Source organism: Notolabrus celidotus, chromosome 10 (genome assembly GCF_009762535.1).
Source record: "Notolabrus celidotus isolate fNotCel1 chromosome 10, fNotCel1.pri, whole genome shotgun sequence".
NCBI lineage: Eukaryota > Metazoa > Chordata > Actinopteri > Labriformes > Labridae > Notolabrus > Notolabrus celidotus.
In genome coordinates, this window is record NC_048281.1 from 36,588,217 (window position 1) to 36,608,887 (window position 20,671).

The 20,671-nt window shown below is 44.0% G+C and overlaps 1 protein-coding gene and 1 long non-coding RNA gene across 2 annotated transcripts in view; both read left to right on the forward strand.

Annotated features, from left to right (window-relative positions):
* The window catches only part of LOC117820656 (diacylglycerol kinase beta), a 294,341-nt gene that overhangs the window by 184,058 nt on the left and 89,612 nt on the right, over positions 1-20,671 (forward strand). The gene's annotated exons all lie outside the window — the stretch shown is intronic.
* On the forward strand, positions 1,831-8,694 carry LOC117820657. Its single transcript, XR_004632812.1, has 3 exons — positions 1,831-1,873; positions 3,942-4,002; positions 8,633-8,694. It is a non-coding gene; the product is annotated as an uncharacterized LOC117820657 (long non-coding RNA).

A 20,671-nucleotide genomic window follows, 5' to 3' on the forward strand; every position in this document is an offset into this window, starting at 1 on the left:
GCCATGTGTTCAAAAGGTAGATAACAGACACTGAAGGGTACCTGAAAACACACGGGGCCATGTGTTCAAAAAGTAGACAACAGACACTGAAGGGTACCTGAAAACACACGGGACCATGTGTTCAAAAGGTAGATAACAGACACTGAAGGGTACCTGAAAACACACGGGGCCATGTGTTCAAAAGGTAGGAAACAGACTCTAAAGGGTAACTTAAGACGGAAACTATACTGTAAATCAAACCTTCAAGTGAAACAGGAAACAAACAAGATGTTTTAAGAATACCTCAAAAGCCAATTTACCACCTCAGGGTACCATCAAGACTAAGTAAAGACACAGATCACATGGTACCTAAAAACTGACTTATCCAGGGAAGAGACAGAAACTTCAGAACCACCTGAAACGGGTACGTTTTGAGGGTTCAAAAAAACTGATGTTTAAAGGTACCATGAAACAGATCCTTATGGCTCATATACCCGCCTGTTAGAAACACTTCAGGGTACATGAAGACATTATGCCCCGGCTCTCTTACTAATCTTCTGGCTGTGTAAGATGCTTGATTCTGATTGGTCAAAATCCCTTGACAACGGTTATTAACTTTCACTAACATGAGCAACACCAGAGACAAACTGATCACAGGTCGAGTTAAGAGTTCAGACACATTAAGCTTCTGCTTGTTGACACCACAGACCGTAAGGTGAGGTAAACAGTTAGCTTCAGTTAGCATGCTAATCATCAATCATCCTGTCCATCAATCTGATGAAGGAGCAGGTGAGAGAAACTTTAGGTTAGAGATCTCCACAAAGAAAGTTAAACCCTGAGCGGTGGTGATGATAGCAGCAGGGTTCAGAGTTTGTTTTTAAAGGTGTGTGAACCGCAGAGCTCAGAGAAGAAGGAGAGCTGGATGAGGACAGGTTCATGTTTAATCCAACAGGCAGAGAAGAATCCATCACCATGGAACCATCACTGACCAGGAATCACTGAGACTATTGTCTGATTGAACAAAAACTGTGCACACCTTTCATCAGCATATATCCTGTGTTCATCGACAGCTTGGTGTGAATACATTAACTGTGAATAATGTCAAGTTTTGAGGATAAATACACTGATTGAAAAATCTAAATGAATGAACCCAAGGCCGAGGATTCAGCATGAAACAGCCTTTCAGAAACCATCACAAAAGTCCACGTCAGCGCGGTCGGCTGTGTTCTCCGTTCGTCCCACGTTTGTCATAACGTGATTTATACAACCTCAGCTCATCAGTGAGAACAGTTTATCAGATCTGTTCCTGCTGCAGCACTAATTATCATCACACTGTGAACACCAGATTTCTCTCTGATGATTACAACCTGGGAAGATTTGAGGCAGTAATTTGACAAACGGGATAACAGACAGAGGAATCGAGGGGGGAGACGGACACAATGCATGCTGGGTGGATGAGGCCTCGTGCTGTCAGACTCCTCTCAGAGGTATTCATGGTTTCACATCTGGAGACAGAAAAAGGTCCAGGAGAGAAGTCCAGACTCAGCCCTGAGAAGTCCTCTGAGTTCAGACACTAACCTGGTTCTCTTTATTTCTGAGTTTGGTGAATATGGACTGAATTAATCCCTCCTCTGTGGGTCTCTCTCTCTCTCTCTCTCTCTCTCTCTCATCTCATCCTCTCTCTCCTCTCTCTCTCTCTCCTCTCTCTCTCTCTCTCTCTCTCTCTGTCTCCCCCCCCCTCTCTCCTTCTCTCTCTCTCTCCCTGCCCGTGCAGACCTCAGTGACCAGCTGCTGGAGGTGGTCGGCCTTGAAGGTGCGATAGAAATGGGTCAGATCTACACTGGACTGAGAGCGCCGGGCGCAGACTGGCTCAGTGTGCCAACGTCACCATCAGGTCAGAGCCGAGTGTCTCACAGCTGCATCCTCCGTCTTTCTTTCACATGTACCTGACCTCCTGATCTCCACTTTCCTCCCTTTCTTTATTCAACTGGAAGTTTGAGTCCACTCCCTGCATGCATGATCAAACATGTATTCCTTTGGAGTGCTTTGTGTTTTGAGGGTTAGAATCCCTGCTGTATCCATACAATGACATGCTTGTAGCTCATCAATGATAGATTTCACCTTCATGTTTTACTAAGTGAGCTGAGGACTGACCCTGAATCTCAGTGTGGGTGAGATCCGTCTGTTTCTCTGAGTTTGAGAAATTATTTAAGATTTGTTTCCTTATATCCAACCATCCAGATCCAAAGCCCAAATATCAAAACATTTTAAATGATATTTACATTAATTTAAGACCTGCTGGGTCTGCCAACTACTCCCTTCATTCAGTCCATGAAATAGAAGTATCTTATTAATATGTTGTTTTGTGTTGTTGGTTTTCCCTCAGCCAGTAATAATAATTAGAAGGCTAATAAGCTAACTCGCTAAGGTTAGCATGGACGCTAATGACCTGCTAGTCATCACAAACTGAGAGGTTTAGATCAGCTGCTAACTCACTGAGGTGATGCCCTGCAGAGAGCGAGCAGCTCCTGACTGTTTCTGCAAGCGACATGTTTCTGATAAAAACTTAATATTTAGAATAATTAAAGGTAGCAGAGTTATTCAAATGTTAGTTTAACAGTTTTCATGTTAGATCAGAAAGTTTTTATTTATGCACCAAGGTGTTAGCATGTTTAGATGATGCCTTATGGAGACTCGCTCGCCTTTGAAGCCAGCCCCCGGTGGCCATTTGAGGGACTGCAGGATTATTTTTATTACTATTATTCCCATTATTCATTATTACTTTTTTAAATTTACACTTTTTATATGTAATGCATTTAAACATGTATTTATTCATTTATTTATTTATTTATGTAAACGTTTTTTATATATTTAAACATTAGTTTAGTATGTATTTATTATTTTGTTCAAACATTTATTTATATATTTACTTAACATTACATTATTTATTTATTTTAAATCTTATTTATTATGTACATAAACATGTATTTATTTATTTACTTATTTATTTATTTATTTATTTATTTATTTATTTATTTATTTATTTATTTAAACATGTATTTATTTATTTGTAGAGCACTTTTTTAAGACAGGAGCACAAAGAGCTTTCCAAGAACACGTTCCAAAAGTCCAGTCGAGTAAAAGCTTTTACAGGATCTGTGTTTGAATCATTCTTCTGTCCCTATGATTGCAGTCAGTCAGTCAGTCAGTCAGTCAGTCAGTCAGTCAGTCAGTCAGTCAGTCAGTCTGGTTAAATCCCCTTTAAAACTTAAATCTATAGAAATGTTGTCTTTAATCCTAAAAGTAAACAGGGTATGAGAATATGAGTATTTAAGGAGATGTGTATTTAATAATGTGCTTAGAGTTATTTAAACTAAGCTCTGTCGCTGCCTCTGGTCCTCACACATTCTGTATTCACAGACAGTGGCTGCAGAACAGATGTTGTTGTGGCTCTCGTAGACCATTAAACATCGACAGTGAGCCATTAAGTGAACCAAAGAAGTGACATTTACAATCTGTTCTCTCACTAGTTCAGCAAACCGCCCCGAATATTTCCCTGCACCAGAATTAAAAGAGCATTCATCACGCTCATTCTCCCATACTGTGTTTCTCTAACCGGCCAGGCATGCATTAAAGTCTTAAACCAACTCTGAGTGTGGTGTGTGTGTGTGTGTGTGTGTGTGTGTGTGTGTGTGTGTGTGTGTGTTGTGTGTGTGTGGTGTGTGTGTGTGTGTGTGTGTATACAGTGGGTCTGTGAGTTTAAAGAGTGGGGGCTTGTCTGGGAATGGGTCTCATGGGAACAAAGGATGCAGTGTTTGACCCTGTCCTGGGACGGTGTGAACAGGCCTCTCGTGCCTCTGAGGTGTGTGTGATCTGACCTTCACAACCTCCAACCCCTCTCTCTCTCTCTCTCTCTCTCTCTCTTTCTCTCTCTCTCTCTCTCTCTCTCTCTCTCCTCGCAGGACGTCCCGGCGGCTGCCCATGCAGATTGACGGCGAGCCCTGGATGCAGCCCCCCTGCACGGTGAGCGTTAACCGCTGCTGTTCGTGTTTCTTAGAGAGAGGGATCCTCGACCAGCCTTCAGTGCTTTATGTCAGCCTAGTGAAGGATCCATTCAGACCCCGTATATACAGTACCCGTCCTCTGTCACAGAGAGTCCCATTTGTTGGTGTTTTTGAGTTATATAACCAGGAAGAAAGGTTTCATCTCACTCAAGGACAGAGCAGTGATTTACTGCAGGCGCAGCAGTTACCTTAGAGTAACCTTTAGTGCCTGTTCTCACGGGAAACTGAAAATCTGCTCCTCTCTTTATCCGGACTGTAAATCACAGAAACATCTTCAGACTAATGAGGGCTGTGAAAAGTCTGCAAACGGGCCAAACATTGCAGGGCTGTACTGGAAGATGGGTCCGGTTTAAGAGAGAGGTGTAACAGAGCAGGTCAGGTGAGTCAGGTGTGTGGACCTGATTGGCCTGATTAGGAGCAGGTGTGAGAAGCTTATATTTAACCCTGGACTGCAGCGCCCTGACTCATTCGCTCACCTTCACAGGTAGAGAGGAGAGGAGCTCGTCTGTGTTGTGTTGTTAGCTTAAGAACATCTGCGTCCCACATCTCATCCTCACAGAGATACATCTGAAATCACATCAGCAACTTCAGAGGATAAAAACAATCCTAATTCAACATAAGTTAACAAGAGGGATTTTCCTCTTCTTCATCCTAAACTAAACACAGCCAAGCATTGCTCCATGATGTCTAATGTAGCTATGGTGAAACTGAAGCCAGACTCCCTTTCTGGCCGGATAACCCTGCACACGCTGCCAGAGCCCCCCTGTGCTGGCACTTCCGCTGCAGAGCAAATATTGAGCAGAACAAAGCCTCCTCATGGAGGAAAGGATGCATCTGAAGCCCTGAGAGCAGGGAGGCCAGAGCTGGAGGCCAGAGCTGGAGTCCAGAGCTGGAGAGTCCAGAGCTGGAGAGTCCAGAGCTGGAGTCCAGAGCTGGAGAGTCCAGAGCTGGAGAGGTCCAGAGCTGGAGAGTCCAGAGCTGGAGTCCAGAGCTGGAGTCCAGAGCTGGAGAGTCCAGAGCTGGAGTGTCCAGAGCTGGAGTCTAGAGCTGGAGTCCAGAGCTGGAGTCCAGAGCTGGAGAGTCCAGAGCTGGAGTCCAGAGCTGGAGTCCAGAGCCGGAGTCCAGAGCTGGGGAGTCCAGAGTCCCTCGGGTTGACCACGCTCTGACCAGCTCCACCTCTCTGTGGTTAGAACACCACCACAGCTCCCTCTTTGTTTTAAATCCAGGATTATTTATCTTAAATAAGAGCAACAGAAACTCCTCTGAGGGTCTCCACCTTTAAAGAGGGGAGGGATCAGGTCATGTTTGAATGTTTAAGGCCTGAACTGAAGAGTCCCAAAGAGTTAAAGGATGCTTCACTGACCTGCACGGTCATGTTAGGACAGCAGAGGGATTCTAAACAGAGGCCAGCTACTAAAATGTCTCCTGTGAATGAAGCCAGAGGAGGTGGTCAGTCCGTATGGAACCATACCAGGTTTAACAAGCCCCCCTGTGCTGGTCTAAACGGGATGCAGGGGTCCTCACAATCACAAATGTACCGAGCCCCTGAAGGGACATAAGAGAGAAAATGTCATGGCCAGCGAAACTAATCTGTTCCACAGGGTTAAGAAAACTGTGGAATGACTGTGTCATGGACACGGTTTAATAATTCGTGTCCCTGAAATCGTTCCAATGATTTCATTATTTTCATGGATTAGTTCTATCAGTCATCTCTGCAGATCCTTCTTTGTTGCTTTCAAAACGTATAAACGTGGAGACCGCTGTTTACGCCATCACCACCATCACCATCACCACCATCACCACCATCACCACCATCACCACCATCACCACCATCACCACCATCACCACCATCACCATCATCACCACCATCCCCACCATCACCATCATCACCACCATCATAATCATCACCACCATCCCCACCATCACCACCATCACCACCATCACCACCATCACCACCATCACCACCATCACCACCATCACCACCATCACCACCATCACCATCACCACCATCACCACCATCACCACCATCACCACCATCACCACCATCACCATCATCACCACCATCACCACCATCACCACCACCATCACCACCATCACCACCATCACCATCCCCACCATCACCACCATCACCATCACCACCATCACCACCATCACCATCACCACCATCACCATCATCACCATCACCACCATCACCACCATCACCACCATCACCACCATCACCATCATCACCACCATCACCACCATCCACCATCACCACCATCACCACCATCACCATCATCACCACCATCACCACCATCACCACCATCACCACCATCACCACCATCACCACCACCACCAACAACACCACCATCACCACCACCACCACCACCATCACCATCATCACCACCATCACCACCATCACCACCATCACCACCATCACCATCACCACCACCATCACCACCATCACCACCACCACCATCACCATCATCACCACCATCACCATCACCACCCACACCACCATCACCATCATCACCATCATCACCACCATCACCACCATCATCACCACCATCACCATCACCACCATCACCACCACCAACACCACCATCACCACCATCATCACCACCATCACCATCACCACCATCATCACCACCATCACCACTACCACCATCACCACCATCACCACCATCACCACCACCACAATCACCACCATCACCACCATCACCACCATCATCACCACCATCACCATCACCACCATCACCATCACCACCATCACCACATCACCACCATCACCATCACCACAACCATCATCACCATCACCACCATCACCATCATCATATCACATACATATGGTAGTCAATGCCTTAGTGCAGTGTTTCTCAACTGGTGGGCTGTGACCCAAAAGTGGGTCATGGACTCACTTTGAGTGGGTCGTGGACTCACTTTGAGTGGGGGTCGTGGACTCACTTTGAGTGGGTCGTGGACTCACTTTGAGTGGGTGATGGATCACTTTGAGTGGGTCGTGGACTCACTTTGAGTGGGTCGTGGACTCACTTTGAGTGGGTCGTGGACTCACTTTGAGGGGTCATGGACTCACTTTGAGTGGGTCGTGGACTCACTTTGAGTGGGTCATGGACTCACTTTGAGTGGGTCGTGGGCCTTTGGCTGGGAAAAAAAAGTGAAGAAGAACTGTGCTTTTATTTTGAAGGGTACTTTTTAGCGTCCATCTATTCACTCTCCAGGACAGCAGGAGTTTACAGTATAGAAGACAATCAAAGTATGTTATTCTTATGGGAAATAAGCCTGGCTAAACGCAAATAATACAGGGACTACATTAAATATGGACTTTATTATATTGATAATACAGGATGACAGAAACCTCAGTGTGTTGTGTGCACCGAGGTGTTGGCAAGTGAAAGTATGAAGCCATCAAAATTTGGGTCATGGCTTATCGCTTAGGGGTGATGGTGGGTCCCAAAGCCAGACCAGTTGTGAACCTCTGCCTTAGTGTTTACTTTTTGAAAGCAAGGATGAAGAACCTCTGCATGGAGATTATTAATTATCTATAATTATAATATATATATATTATATGAAGAACTATTCGGTGGCCACTCAGAAAATTTGTGGCCACGAATTTTCTTGAAATCCAGACCAGGACTTTCTTTCTGTCTTAAGATTTGAAAATAGGGGTGCTGGTGGCCCAGCGGTCAAACCCCCCCCACGTACAGAGGCGACAGTCCTCGTTGCAGAGGTCGCTGGTTCGATTCCCGGCCGGTCGACCATTTCCTGCATGTCTTCCCCCCGCCCACTCCCCACATTTCCTGTCTCTCTTCAGCTGTCCTATACAATAAAGGCAAAAAGGCCAAAATATAACTTTAAGACTTGAAAACAGAATTTTGAATTGAGGCCTCACCCTTACAGCTGGATGAAATCCAGATTTCTGTCTAGAGTGCCAAACTCTTATTTGACCATAGCCAACAGGTCTTTGGATTCCACCCTGGTCCATGCTCTTTGCAGGGCCTGTTTCTCTGCCTGCAGTACAAACTGTCAACACATGAAAACAACTCTTTAAAAACCCAAACTTCCACCTCTGTGTTCATGATGCTGTAATCATGCTTATATAACTCTGAAGTCCAGGGTCTCCTGAGCGACCCTGGGGGACGGTGGACAAAGACACGTCCTGTACAGATTCTAACATCAGCTGTATGAACTAAGATTCGTGATTCCTCCTCTTTTGTTCTGACCCGGCTCATTTTCCTGCTTTCATTCATCTCCCACCTCTGAGCGCCCGTGGCCTCAACCTCCAACACTGTCTCTGTCATGCCAGGAAATATCACACTCCGGTAGTATTCCCATAAAAGGGAGGAAATCATGTATTATCCATTCAGCTTCATTTAGTACAGTGGCTCTTCATTCATGAGGCGGCTCATAGGAAGCTTTCTGTGGAGGTATCTGGGTTACCTTCAAGGTCCCAGCGAGCGTTTCGTAACCGTGTGTTGTTCAGAGGCAGGAAGTGATGAGTGTCAGCCTCGTAGATCTGGAGCACAGATACTGAGCACAGGTTCCTGTTGGAGATGACTCTTTAAATGTGCTTCTGTATCTGACTCTTTCAGGTCAGGATCACACACAAGAACCAGGTCCCCATTTTACTGGGCCCGCCGCAGAAGACCCCGTTCTTCTTCAAGAGACGCAACCGGAGCCGGGACTAGGACACACGCATGCACACACACACACACATAAACAGTTCACACACACACACACACACACGCCACACACTGTACAGGCAGCTCCATCAAACAATGGTACGTGTTCCCTGGGGGGGAGAGTGGACGTGGGAAGGGGACTTACACGTGGAACATTCCTACAATCAGGACGCCTAAAGACAGAACCCCGAAGGATGGCACCCCAAATTAAGAGTCTTTAAACCCAGAGAACCATATCCTCCCGCCCTGCCATGGACTTAGTCTCTGCCACCCCACAACCGCCAAGTCTCTCAGTCCAAGCCGCACCCTGCCCGAAAAACTCAGCCATACGCCAGTACTGCACTGCCCGCTAAATCCAACCGAGCTGCTGGGATTCCCTCGCAGCCCTTCAATGAAGAGGGAGTCACAGCGAGGGGTGAATGGGGGGAGCTGCTGAACAAGTAGGCTGAATGAAGAATGAGAACGAGCCCACACACACAGAGAGAGAGGAGAGTGGCGCTGATCGCGGTGTTTACAAGAGTAGGGAGTAAATAAAGTAAGATCCTCCTCTCGGTTTAAAACACCTGAATGAATAATGGATCGGCAGATGCTTGTAAGAGCACTCGCTCAGGGCCTCCCCACAGACTGACGGCGCGGGAAGGAAAGAGCCTCATCCATTATTGAGTTGTTCTGTTTGTGGGTTGATGGCAGTGGGGCGTAACGCTGCCCTGGAAACATGCAGGGAGAGTCGCCCCTTAACATCACTGGCCTACAAAAACAGATCCTGCGTGGAGCCAAGCAGCAGGCGGAGGAAGAGTCCAATCAGAGACGTTTGGAGCTTTGCTTTCTACAGAAACTCTTCGCCCTGAGCTTCACGGTCACGATCAGGTGGACCCAGAGTTTAGAAAACGCCGTGTTCAGACCAAAAGTGGAGCAAGTTTCACATGTCATGAAAGTCAACGAAAGACCCGAGACGTTCATAAAATGTCATCATTCTCCAGTTTGCTAGATTTGACTGGGGTGAGGAAGATTTGACCTGGGGTGACCTGGGGTGACCTGGGGTGAGGAAGATTTGACCTGGGGTGACCTGGGGTGAGGAAGATTTGACCTGGGTGAGGCTTTGTTAGAGCAACTTTTAAAGTTTATACTCGCCTGATTTCCTGAAACTGCCTCCAAACAAGACGATCCAAACTCCATTAACCCCTGTTATGTTTGTTTCTTATGGACAACAATAATGTTCCTGGGTCAACATGACCCGGGGCATGATTCAAAATGATTCAAAAGTGTCAGAACCCCAAAAAATCCCAATAAACTTTTTAAAATGTTATTATTAACCATTTAAATCAACATTTAGTGCGTTGGTGTTCTTTAGTTCTCACAGTTCATAGTTCAAAGAGGATAACTCACTCTTTTTATGAAAATGAATGTTAAAACCTTTTTAAATGTACATTGGAAAGTGGTTGAGGTGAAAATGTCACACAGTTGCAAAGAGACATTTAGTACTGAACAATTCTGACCCCCTTTTAATAATAATAATTTTATTTGTAGAGCACTTTTTAAAACCAGGTTACAAAGTTTCCTACATGGGCAGCCAAATAAAACAGGCAGATCATAAAAACACACAAGTCAAGATAAAGAAATAAAACATATTTTAAAGACATATTTTAAATTCCCCTAAAAGAACTCTAAAGGAATCAAATTATTTAAACTATTTAAGACGGTTAAAATAAAATTCAGATAAATCCAGGAAGGCTCTGTGATAAAGTCTGTTTTAAGAAGGGACCTTAAAAGAGCTCACTGACTCAGCAGACACTGATCTCCTCCACTTTGACTGCCGGGTCAAATTGACCCACGAACAGTATCTCTGTAATATAAACATGCAGGGGGGGTGCAAAGGTGGGAAATGAACCATTTTCCATTTTCTATGTTGTTCATGCTGATTAATCCAAGCAGAAGAAGTTTCAGACTGAACAAATACTTTTACCATTTAAAAAATAAATGTAACTTTAAAATGGGTCAATTTGACCCGCAACATAACAGAAAGGTTAAAAATCCAACATTGTTCCACTCGTCGTGAAACTGGTTCAAGTGACAAACAAGAACATGAAGGCAGTCTGAAGAAGTGAAACATATCACAGGAAGCTCAGCCTCTGTGTTGAATCTTAATAACCCGGGTGAATCTGTGTCTCATCATGTACTCTGAATGTTCAGGGAGTGTTTGTAAGATTCAGACCCGAGGTCACACCCTCAGGAGTGAATGTGAAAAGTTGCTCCGCTTCTGATCCGGACTCGGCTTAACGCTGACATCAAACCTGAATCCACAGCAGCTCCGATGAACTGTGCATGACGACAGATGCTCCTACTGGGTCAAGGATCCAAATAAATCCCCTCAAGGGTATCTCAGCCCGGCCCCCCCCCAGGGGGTTTATTTACCACAGCATTGACAGGGGGACTAAATTTATCCCTCTATTTCAGGGCCGGTCTATCTCTGCTCCTGTGAAACCCTACGCTAATTACCGTGTCAAACATCAACTCACAATGTCAAGTGTGCTGTCACCGTGCAAAGCCCAGAGCTGCCCCCTTCTGCACGGAGCGGCGGCTGCTGCTGCTGCTGCTGGCGTTGATGATGCAGTCAGGGTTTGTTTAACCACGCCAAATAAAGACGTGATGCTGACGGAGGAGTCGACTTGTCTTTGAAAGAGAAGACGGACTCGTGGTTGGAAAGTGTCGTCCACGCAGCCGAGCTCAGTGTTTCTGAAGAATGTATCCGTACGACTGTCCCCGCTGAACTATATCCCAGAGTCTGTGCAGACAGAGTGTATGTATATATATCTGAGAGTAGGTGTAGCTAACATATACTGTACACACCAATGTGTTTCTATATCATTGTTATTAATGTTAGCGTAGAGGGGTTCAGGTCAGTATTCTTCACCGTGCAGAGACGCTCCGGTCGCCCTCTGAAGACCGTCCTCCACCAAGTCTCTCAGATTATTTCAACACGAACAATCAAGTTTATTTAGGAACTACGGAAGAGGATTAGGACCACTAAAAATATATATAAATTAAGGTCCAATATCTTTTTTATTATTATTATTAGAGAAAGAGTCAGAATTCTGACCTTAATCTAAGAATTCTGACCTTAATCTCAGAATTCTGACTTAATCTCAGAATTCTGACCTTATCTAAGAATCTGACCTTAATCTAAGAATTCTGACTTTATTCTCAGAATTCTGACCTTAATCTCAGAATTCTGACTTATTCTCAGAATTCTGACTTTAATCTGAGAATTCTGACTTAATCTCAGAATTCTGACTTTAATCTCAGAATTCTGACCTTAATCTAAGAATTCTGACCTTAATCTAAGAATTCTGACCTTAATCTAAGAATTCTGACTTTAATCTGAGAATTCTGACTTTAATCTCAGAATTCTGACCTTAATCTAAGAATTCTGACTTTAATCTGAGAATCTGACTTTAATCTCAGAATTCTGACCTTAATCTAAGAATTCTGACCTTAATCTCAGAATTCGGACCTTAATCTAAGGATTCTGACTTTAATCTCAGAATTCTGACCTTAATCTAAGAATTCTGACTTTATTCTCAGAATTCTGACTTTATTCTCAGAATTCTGACTTTAATTCTCATTTTACTTTAATCTGAGAATTCTGACTTTAATCTGAGAATTCTGACTTTAATCTCAGAATAATGATTTTTTTAAATATCTTGGACCCTTGTGTTTTTTTCAGTGGCCCTAATCCTAATCCCATCAGTAACTTCTCTCTGTATCTCTGTAAAGACTGGAGTTCTGTCGAACTAGAGAAGCCGACAGAACACCCCCGTCTGCTGTGCAGACCAGCAGACCGGCAGACCGGCAGACCAAACATCTGAACTGAGATTTTAAAAGCTGGATCAGGCTTGACATGACGATGTAATCTCAATCCACAACTACCACTGACTTAATCTCAGAGATTATAACGCCTGAATGATCCTCCTGATCTCGATGTAATCTGAGTCAGACGTCGGTGGGAAAGCGGTCTTGCGTCCTGCTGACGTACAGAGCAGGTGAGAGGGAGACGGGTGAGACGCTCTGCTGGTTCGTACTGAGCTCCACTTTAGAGTCCGGCTTTGACGCCTTTAGACTCTGGTTCCCTTTAAAAAACCCTGAGCCGCCCCTCTTTGTACCCGGGCTCCTTGGAAACACAGAAGATGTCCGGTGCATCCTCACACTCTCATCCTCCAGTTTCAGTCGCTCAGGGCATCGTGAGGTGTGTTCGACGAGAGGAACTTTAAAACAGTCGGAGGACACGTCTCTTCATCGTGTGAATCCTCAGAACCACCTCAGAGTATTACAGTTCTCCTGAGGGAGTTCAGAAGGACCACTTTCAGCTCTGACTTCAGATCACGTAAGGATGATGTAAGAATGATGTAAGGATGACACCGTTTACATCCAGTAAGAACTTCTCACCAGAACGCTAAGAACGCTTTTAAAACAAAACACCACTAATCAAAACTTCATGATAATAGGAGTCACCTTGTTTGCAGCTCAAGATTGAATTGAACCTGCAATTCAACAAGTGGCCACAAGGCAAAACCAGAGCTAGTCTCATGAGCAGCGTTTAAATACAATACGATGAATCCAGATTCAGAAACCTGAAGATATGCTATCTAAAATCTTGTTCCTTTTTTAAAGAATAACTGGATTAGATCAACCTGACCCTGATACAGACCTCCAAAGACTAACAAACAGTGCTTTAAATGAGACTACACAATACATACTTTGTCCACAGGGGGCGCCAAAGGTCACACACATAATGAAAGCTCCCGAACACTTTTAACTTAATATTTTGTGTGATATTATAGATATATTTGATGAAAAACTTCGCTCTATCTCTACCCTGTATTAATAGAAATATAAAGTATGTCGAAAGGAGCTCCGTCATTAAAGGGTTTAATCCCGGTTTGGTCCCGTAATCCAGACTTCTGATGGGATTAGGATGTTCCTGTTCTTTCAAATTCATCTACACAAATTAGAGTTCAATATGATCAAAATTAAAACGGATCACCTGATATAATCTCATAATCCTGTTTACTGTAATGAGACACGGCCCAGATTCTAGTTCTAAACGTAATAATAATATAATACTGATTATAATCCATGGTGCCCCAGAGACCGAGTAAAACCTTGAGTGGTGTAAAGACCCCGATGATCGGAGGCTTGTTGTAACCGTGACTATCTTACTGCTCCAGACACGAGTTGGAAACCTCCCTGGTCCGGGATCATTAACATCAAACATGTTCAGTATTTAGGATCTCAGGTCAGACGCCTCAGACAGTAAACCGATGTTACAGCTCACGTCCATCAAGCTGTTTCGTGTCCGTGGAAACGTTACCACTAATTAAACATGTGGTCTTAAGGACTTGTCTATTGTTTTCAGAGGACTGTGATGTTGAAAATCAGTCTGAACTGTCCTCATGTGTGTGCTCTCCAAAGATTTAAAAATCAGTTAACCCTCCTGTTATGTTGCGGGTCAAATTGACCCCTTTGAAACTCTATTATAGGCAGTATGCCTCCAAACCAGCTACATGCTGCATGAAAATCTGAGCAGCATGTGTTAATTATCAACATCACTTCATAAAGAAAAACAAATTTAATTTAAAATAAAATAAACAAAATCTATGTCATGTAAAAACTATTGTATTTATATTTAGGGCTTCTAATGTACATTAAAACAAGTTTTAACATTAATTAAAATGAAGATGAGTGAGTTCTCCTCATGAACCATGATCTGAGAGAATCCAAGAACACCAATGGACTAATCTGGATTTAAATGTTTAATAATGGAGTTAAAAATTAGATTAAAAAAAATGTGTATTGGGATTTTTTGGGGGTTCTGACACTTTTGGGTAATTGAATAAGCCCCGGTCAAATTGACCCAGGAACATTAATGCTGTTCCAGAGAAACAAACATAACAGGAGGGTTATAATCTGGATCTCTAAATCTAAAATCGTTGTGTGTGTGTGTGGGGAGGCGATCAGCTGAAAACACCAGTCAGTTTAGTGATTTGATAAACTTGTGTTACAGATCGTTTACTTTAAAGTCGGACCACAACGAAAGGAAAGGGACTAAAAGTGAAAGTTTGAATCTAGTCTTCTACCTCCGTCCTCTAACCTGGAGAGTTGAGTTCTCACACCTCCCACCGGTTTACGTGGTTAAGGTTCCTGTCGAGGTTTTGAACACACCTCCTGTTATCCACTGTGATAGTTTCTGTTTCAAGATTACAACCAATCACAATCCCTCCTTCACACGCGCTCACTTTAAAACACCCTCGTCACTGTGAGGATGTCAGGAGATAAAACATCCTCCCTTCATTCTGCTCCGACGCGGCGCCCGGTACAAAGAGAAGTCCACGGTTAAAGAGGGCATGTTACAGTACTCTACATTTATGAAAAGAATGGTTTTAGACAGAGATATTAATAAGTGTACATATCTGTTTATAAATATTTTAACTTACATCACCGCATGCCTGCTGTAACAAAAGGAGAGTGAACAAAGAGGAGCGTGTGACTCAGCTTTCTTTGCTTAATAACTCCATTTATCTGATATATTTATTATCATCATCATTATTATTTGTTGTGGTTTTATTGCTTTCTTTTTCCAGCAGCATGTTTATGATCATGTAAAAAGAAGAAGCTGTGTTCAAACAGAAAGTGGAGCGCTGAGATGAAAGTTCTTCTGTCATTACTGATAGATTAGTGATTCAATTGTTGGACTGCAGCAGCCTCGTGAAAGCCCACACAGAGGCTGTCCTGAGTGAATAACCAATGAGTGCAACAAATCATCTCTATTTCCTGTCCTTTGAAGCAATCAGGGGCCTTAACGAATACATTGATGTGCTCGTGCTCACAGCTCCACACAGCTCCAACAGAGCGCAGAGAGAAGAAGAAGAAATCATCAAGGTGCACGCTGATGGAGCGTTAGCTTCAACACTTTTAACTTTATTATTCAAAAGAGATGATCTCCAGAATCAGTCCGCACAGAAACAGATGATTGGATCGATCCTGGCGGCGCGCCTCAGCCATCATCCTAACCTTCAGTTACTGAAGCTGATGTCGCTGATGGAACCGGCTGCCGCTGAGCCGGACTGTAATTGCAAATTAAGGAAGTGATACTCGTCTCTTCATGTATCTGCAGTTTCCTGAAGCAAGCTGTTGCTTTGATAAGATAAGGCAACAAAACCCATGAGAAGAAACTTCAACCAACAGCGTGTTCCTCCGTGTGGTGATGCTGGGGCTGTTAAAGAAGCTAAACCAGCTCCTCTTTAAAAACATTAAAACTTATGTTTTATGTTTCCTGATAGAGGCTTTGTTTTTTTTTTTAGCAGCTGGGAACTTTTTATTTTAGCACTAAATACAAGTGATGGACATATGGCAGGGACTACTTTCAGCTGCGGATGGATACACTTATCAGGTACTTCTGAAAACAGGACTTTGTATTTGGTTTAATTTAAAATGAGCGTGTGTGAGGCCTTTGCTTCAGCGCTGCTCTTAGTTTTGGACGACACACTCATGGTCGAGTTATTTTCATGGGTTTTGTCCAAGATAAGAAAAGAACAGAAAATCACCAGCCTTATCTTTTGTGTTCTTTTGCTCCTGTTAAGTTATTTAATGAATGACTGGTTGTCAAAGCATTCAACAGACACATGTAGATCATCAGGTTACATAAAACTCAAATAAAACACTCAAATGAATCCGCCTGGGATCTGTTTTTGTCTCCTCACTCTTCCTCCTGGACTTCTGCTTTTGTTCATTTGACTGTTCAAAGTGACGGGCAAACACAGCACCGTACCTGCAGGCTGTGTGTCAAGTTACCAGGCAGGTTTCCAGATAGAAGAGGAAAACACACACTCCTTATACAATCACACAGATGACTGTATTGTTTGCTTGTGCTGCCTGAAGTTGGAGAGGCTTGCCTCCGAGGCTCTTTGATTTTCCTTGAATTGCAAATTGATGAGTCAGAGAGGAGTCCTTGGATTCACCGTCACTAAACCTGCCTCGCTCTGAAGTCTTCCTCCATTTAATAAAGGCAGATAATGATGAGACAGTGGGACTATCTCTGGAGCATGCAGCGTCATCCATCAGCAGCATCATTCGTGTGTTAAGAGAACCAGAGAAACTTTTTTAGAACTCTTAGAAGAGTCCACAAACTTTTCATTTTGTACAAGAAAAAGTCAGAAACACAACCTGAGAAAACAAAAGAAAGAGAAAGTTAGTGTTTCACCAGGATCAGCTTTAAAAGAGCTGCATGAAAGAGGAGTAAAGTCCCAGTTAAAGGTATATTTAGCTTTTTATAAAATGTCTGAGTTAATTGATCAAAGTTTTCAATCCAGTAGCAAAAAAACATCCCAGATTGAGTCTCTATGGACGATCAGCAGCCTCTCAGTTTTTAACCAAGGATGTGATTATGATGATGCACTGTGCTGATTGGCTGCCTGGAGGATGCAGACTGCTGCAGAGGCGGAAAAACACCAAACAAAATTTGGCAAGTGCCCCAGAAGAACTTGCACCAGTACATTACACATAAGAACCAGAATCTGACCCTGAACAGGCGGAGGCGACGGATTAAGAGATGCAGTAGCATGTCTCTGAGTGGTGTTTTACTACGTTCATGCCTTCTGTATGAGCAAGAGGTTTTGAGTCACTGTCTCTTTAAGACAAAGTTGTGTTCATGCATACTGACAGTGGGCGGAGACGCCGCGTCGTCTTTAGAGTTTGGATTCCGGCATCATTATAATATCTGGTTTGTGACACTTTTTAAATAAAGTTGTTTTCTTACTCTTTACAACTCGGCCTTGGAGTGGATGATTGCTTCGTATACATCAGGAAGACAGAGTAACACGGGACTTCCACCAGATCTGGTCTGTCTCCGATCCGCTGTGGTCCGGCTCCGTGATCTCTCGTCCGTCAACACCCACCGGTTGTGTTTTCAGAACGCAGCACAGAGCAGGACCTCCGGACAGCTGGAGTCATGTGACCGAGGTTTTATCCTCCTCCTCTCCTCATCCATGTTGTCTTTCTGGTCCTCTGAAAACCTCTGACCTGTTGACTCCAGGCCTGGCTCCGCTCATCATGATGGTTTTTTGTGAGCTAGTAGAATGCAACAAAGCAGATCCAGTGGAAGTTAACACATTGACTAGGACAGAAACCTATCAGATCCGGAGCTGAAGGATCGGAGGTGGACCGGACACGGATCTAGTGGAATCTGGCCGTAAGCTAGGACTACCAGCTAGCTTTGCAGTTCCACCTTTGGTGTGTAACGTGGTCCGCTCGTCGTTGAAGCCGTCCAAGGTGACGTGGTTGGAACAAGTGAATTAGCACCGACTGCAGACGACAAGTTTTTAAAATAAAAATCAACCTCTGTTTTCTTCGGTCCTCCGGTCTAAGACAGAACAAACAGAGCAGCTGACGTCTGACTCTGCAACACCGACGCAAAACCACACGAACGTAGGAGGAAGCGGAGGAGTGGGAGGTTTTGCATGCTGATGCAAATCCCTCCTGTCATTATGTCACCAGAGAATCAAATTCAAATGACCTCATGGAAGCTAAATTTACTGAAATAGGTGGGCTACAGAAACAACGCAGAGGCTCTTCACTTCACATTCAGCCTCCAGGAAACAAGGCGATGTATGAACGCAGCAGGTTATAGAACAGAACATTTCAGATCGTCCTAAAAGTCTGTCTACAGTTCATGTGTGAAAGGGGCTTAAGCTAAAGCTAAGCTACAGCTAGCATTGTTAGCTACAGCTAGCTTAGGTGCATGAATAACTTACAGAAACTGAAAGCTGGAATCAACACTCCATCTAATATCTCTGGAGTTAGCCGTGCTTAATTAACCAACCCAATCACAGTCCTGTAGTTCTATCTGCTCCCCCCATTTGGGACTGTTCAGCCCCCCCCCCACCTCCTGCCTGGACCGCCTGGACTGTCCTGACCAGTGTGATCCAGTTCTCATCCTGGGACAGATCAGCAGTATTGAGTGACATCAGAGGCACAGATTTAGCAGAGACCCTGGATGTGGTTTTGTTCCCTAGTTTACAGAGTGGATGGTGGACTTGTTTTTACGCAGCATCAGGGTCTGATAGATGAACTCTCTCTCCCCGCTCAGGGTCAGAACAGTGGAGGACTCTCAGCCCACGCAGGGTCAAGGGCAGACCGCCATCCCGTGTAGTCCAGGATCTGATTGGATGAAAGAGGGTAAAAAATCCATACGTCCAGCCTGTGTCTCTGCTGTGTGTCGGCCTCTCTGTGAAGAAGTCACCGCTCGATGAACAGACCATCGACGGGAGGCTGAATCAGAGCCGTTAGATTCTCCTTCCTCCTCTGTGAGTTAAAAACCACGGTCACTCTCTGATACGATCACACTCTCTGATAAAGACTGAATGTTTTTATCTTCATGGATGATTTGAGGTTAATTACATCCAACAACAGCTGTGAGTCACTGATGACATTAAACAGTCAGATTCAATCTGGGAGGAAATCTGTAATGAGAGTGAACAAACAATGAGACAATGGTTAGAAGAGCGCCGCGCCGCCTGCTGGGCTGCAGAGTTCAGAAGCTGGTTCAACAGAAACCCACAGAAACAAACATCATCTAAAGAAGTGTTAAAGGAACATTTCAAACATGACACAGGATGTTTTTGAGCTTTGAATGGTAGTAGTATGGGAGGTAGAGCCTTCAGTTATCAGGCCCCTCTCCTTTGGAATCATCTACCAGTCAGGGTCCGGGAGGCAGACACCCTCTCTACTTTTAAGAGTAGGCTTCAAACTTTCCTTTTGATAAAGCTATAGTAGAGCTGGATCAGGCTTGGACCAGGTCTTAGTTATGCTGCTATAGGCTTAGACTGACACACTGGGATCCTGTCTTTCCCTCTCTCTCCCTCTCTGCCTGTCTCTCACTTTAACTCTTCCTGTCCATTAAAGTTACTAACCATAGACCTTACCTGAGTCCCTGAGCTCCCTTGTCTCGTAGGTTCCTCTGGATCTCTGCTGTAGATTCCTTTTTTGGGGTCTGTTATTCATACCTTTCTTTCTTCTTTCTTTCCTTTCTTTTCTTTCTTCTTCTTTCTTTTCTTTTTTTTCTTTCTTTTCTTTTCTTCTTCTTTCTTTCTTTCTCTTTCTTTCTTTCTTCTTCTTTCTTTCCTCTTTTTTTCTTTCTTCCTCTTTTTTTCTTTCTTTCTTCTTTCTTTCTTTTTTTTTTCTTTCTTCCTCTTTTTTATTTCTTCTTCTTTTCTTTTCTTCTTTCTTTCTTTCTTTCTTTTTTCTTTCTTTCTTTCCTCTCTCTTTTTTTTTTTTCTTTCTTTTTTCTTTTTCTTTCTTTCTTTCCTATTTCTTCTTTTTCCTTCCTTCTTTCTTACTTTTTCTTCCATTCTTTCATTCCTCTTTTTTCTTTCTTGCTTTCTTTACTTCTTTCTTTTTCTTTTTTCCTCCTTCCTTCGGTCTCTCTTTTTCCATGTTTCATCCTTTATGTCTCTTTTCTTATCCGTCCTTTCCTTCTGTCATTTCTTCACCATTTCTTCCCGTCTAACCCGTCTCCCTCTCTTCTCTCTTTTCTTAGACCTTTCTGGAGTCCCTGAGCTCCCTTGTCTCGTAGGTTCCTCTGGATCTCTGCTGCTGTGGACGTGGTCCAGACTCCAGCTGCTACAACTACTACTATCCGTCTCCCCACTATCATCTTCTCTCTCTTCATCTCCCTCTATCCCTCTCTCCAACACGGTCTCAGCAGATGTGTGTCTAACATGAGTCTGGTCCTGCTGGAGGTTTTCTGCCTGTTAAAGGAAGTTTGTCCTCTCCACTGTAACTGCTAAATACTGTGAGGTGTAATGCTCATGATGGATTAAGGTGGGGTCAGACTGAGTCTGATCTGGTCTTGGTGGGGTCTCTGTTCATAGTTTGACATAGAGTGGTCTAGACCTG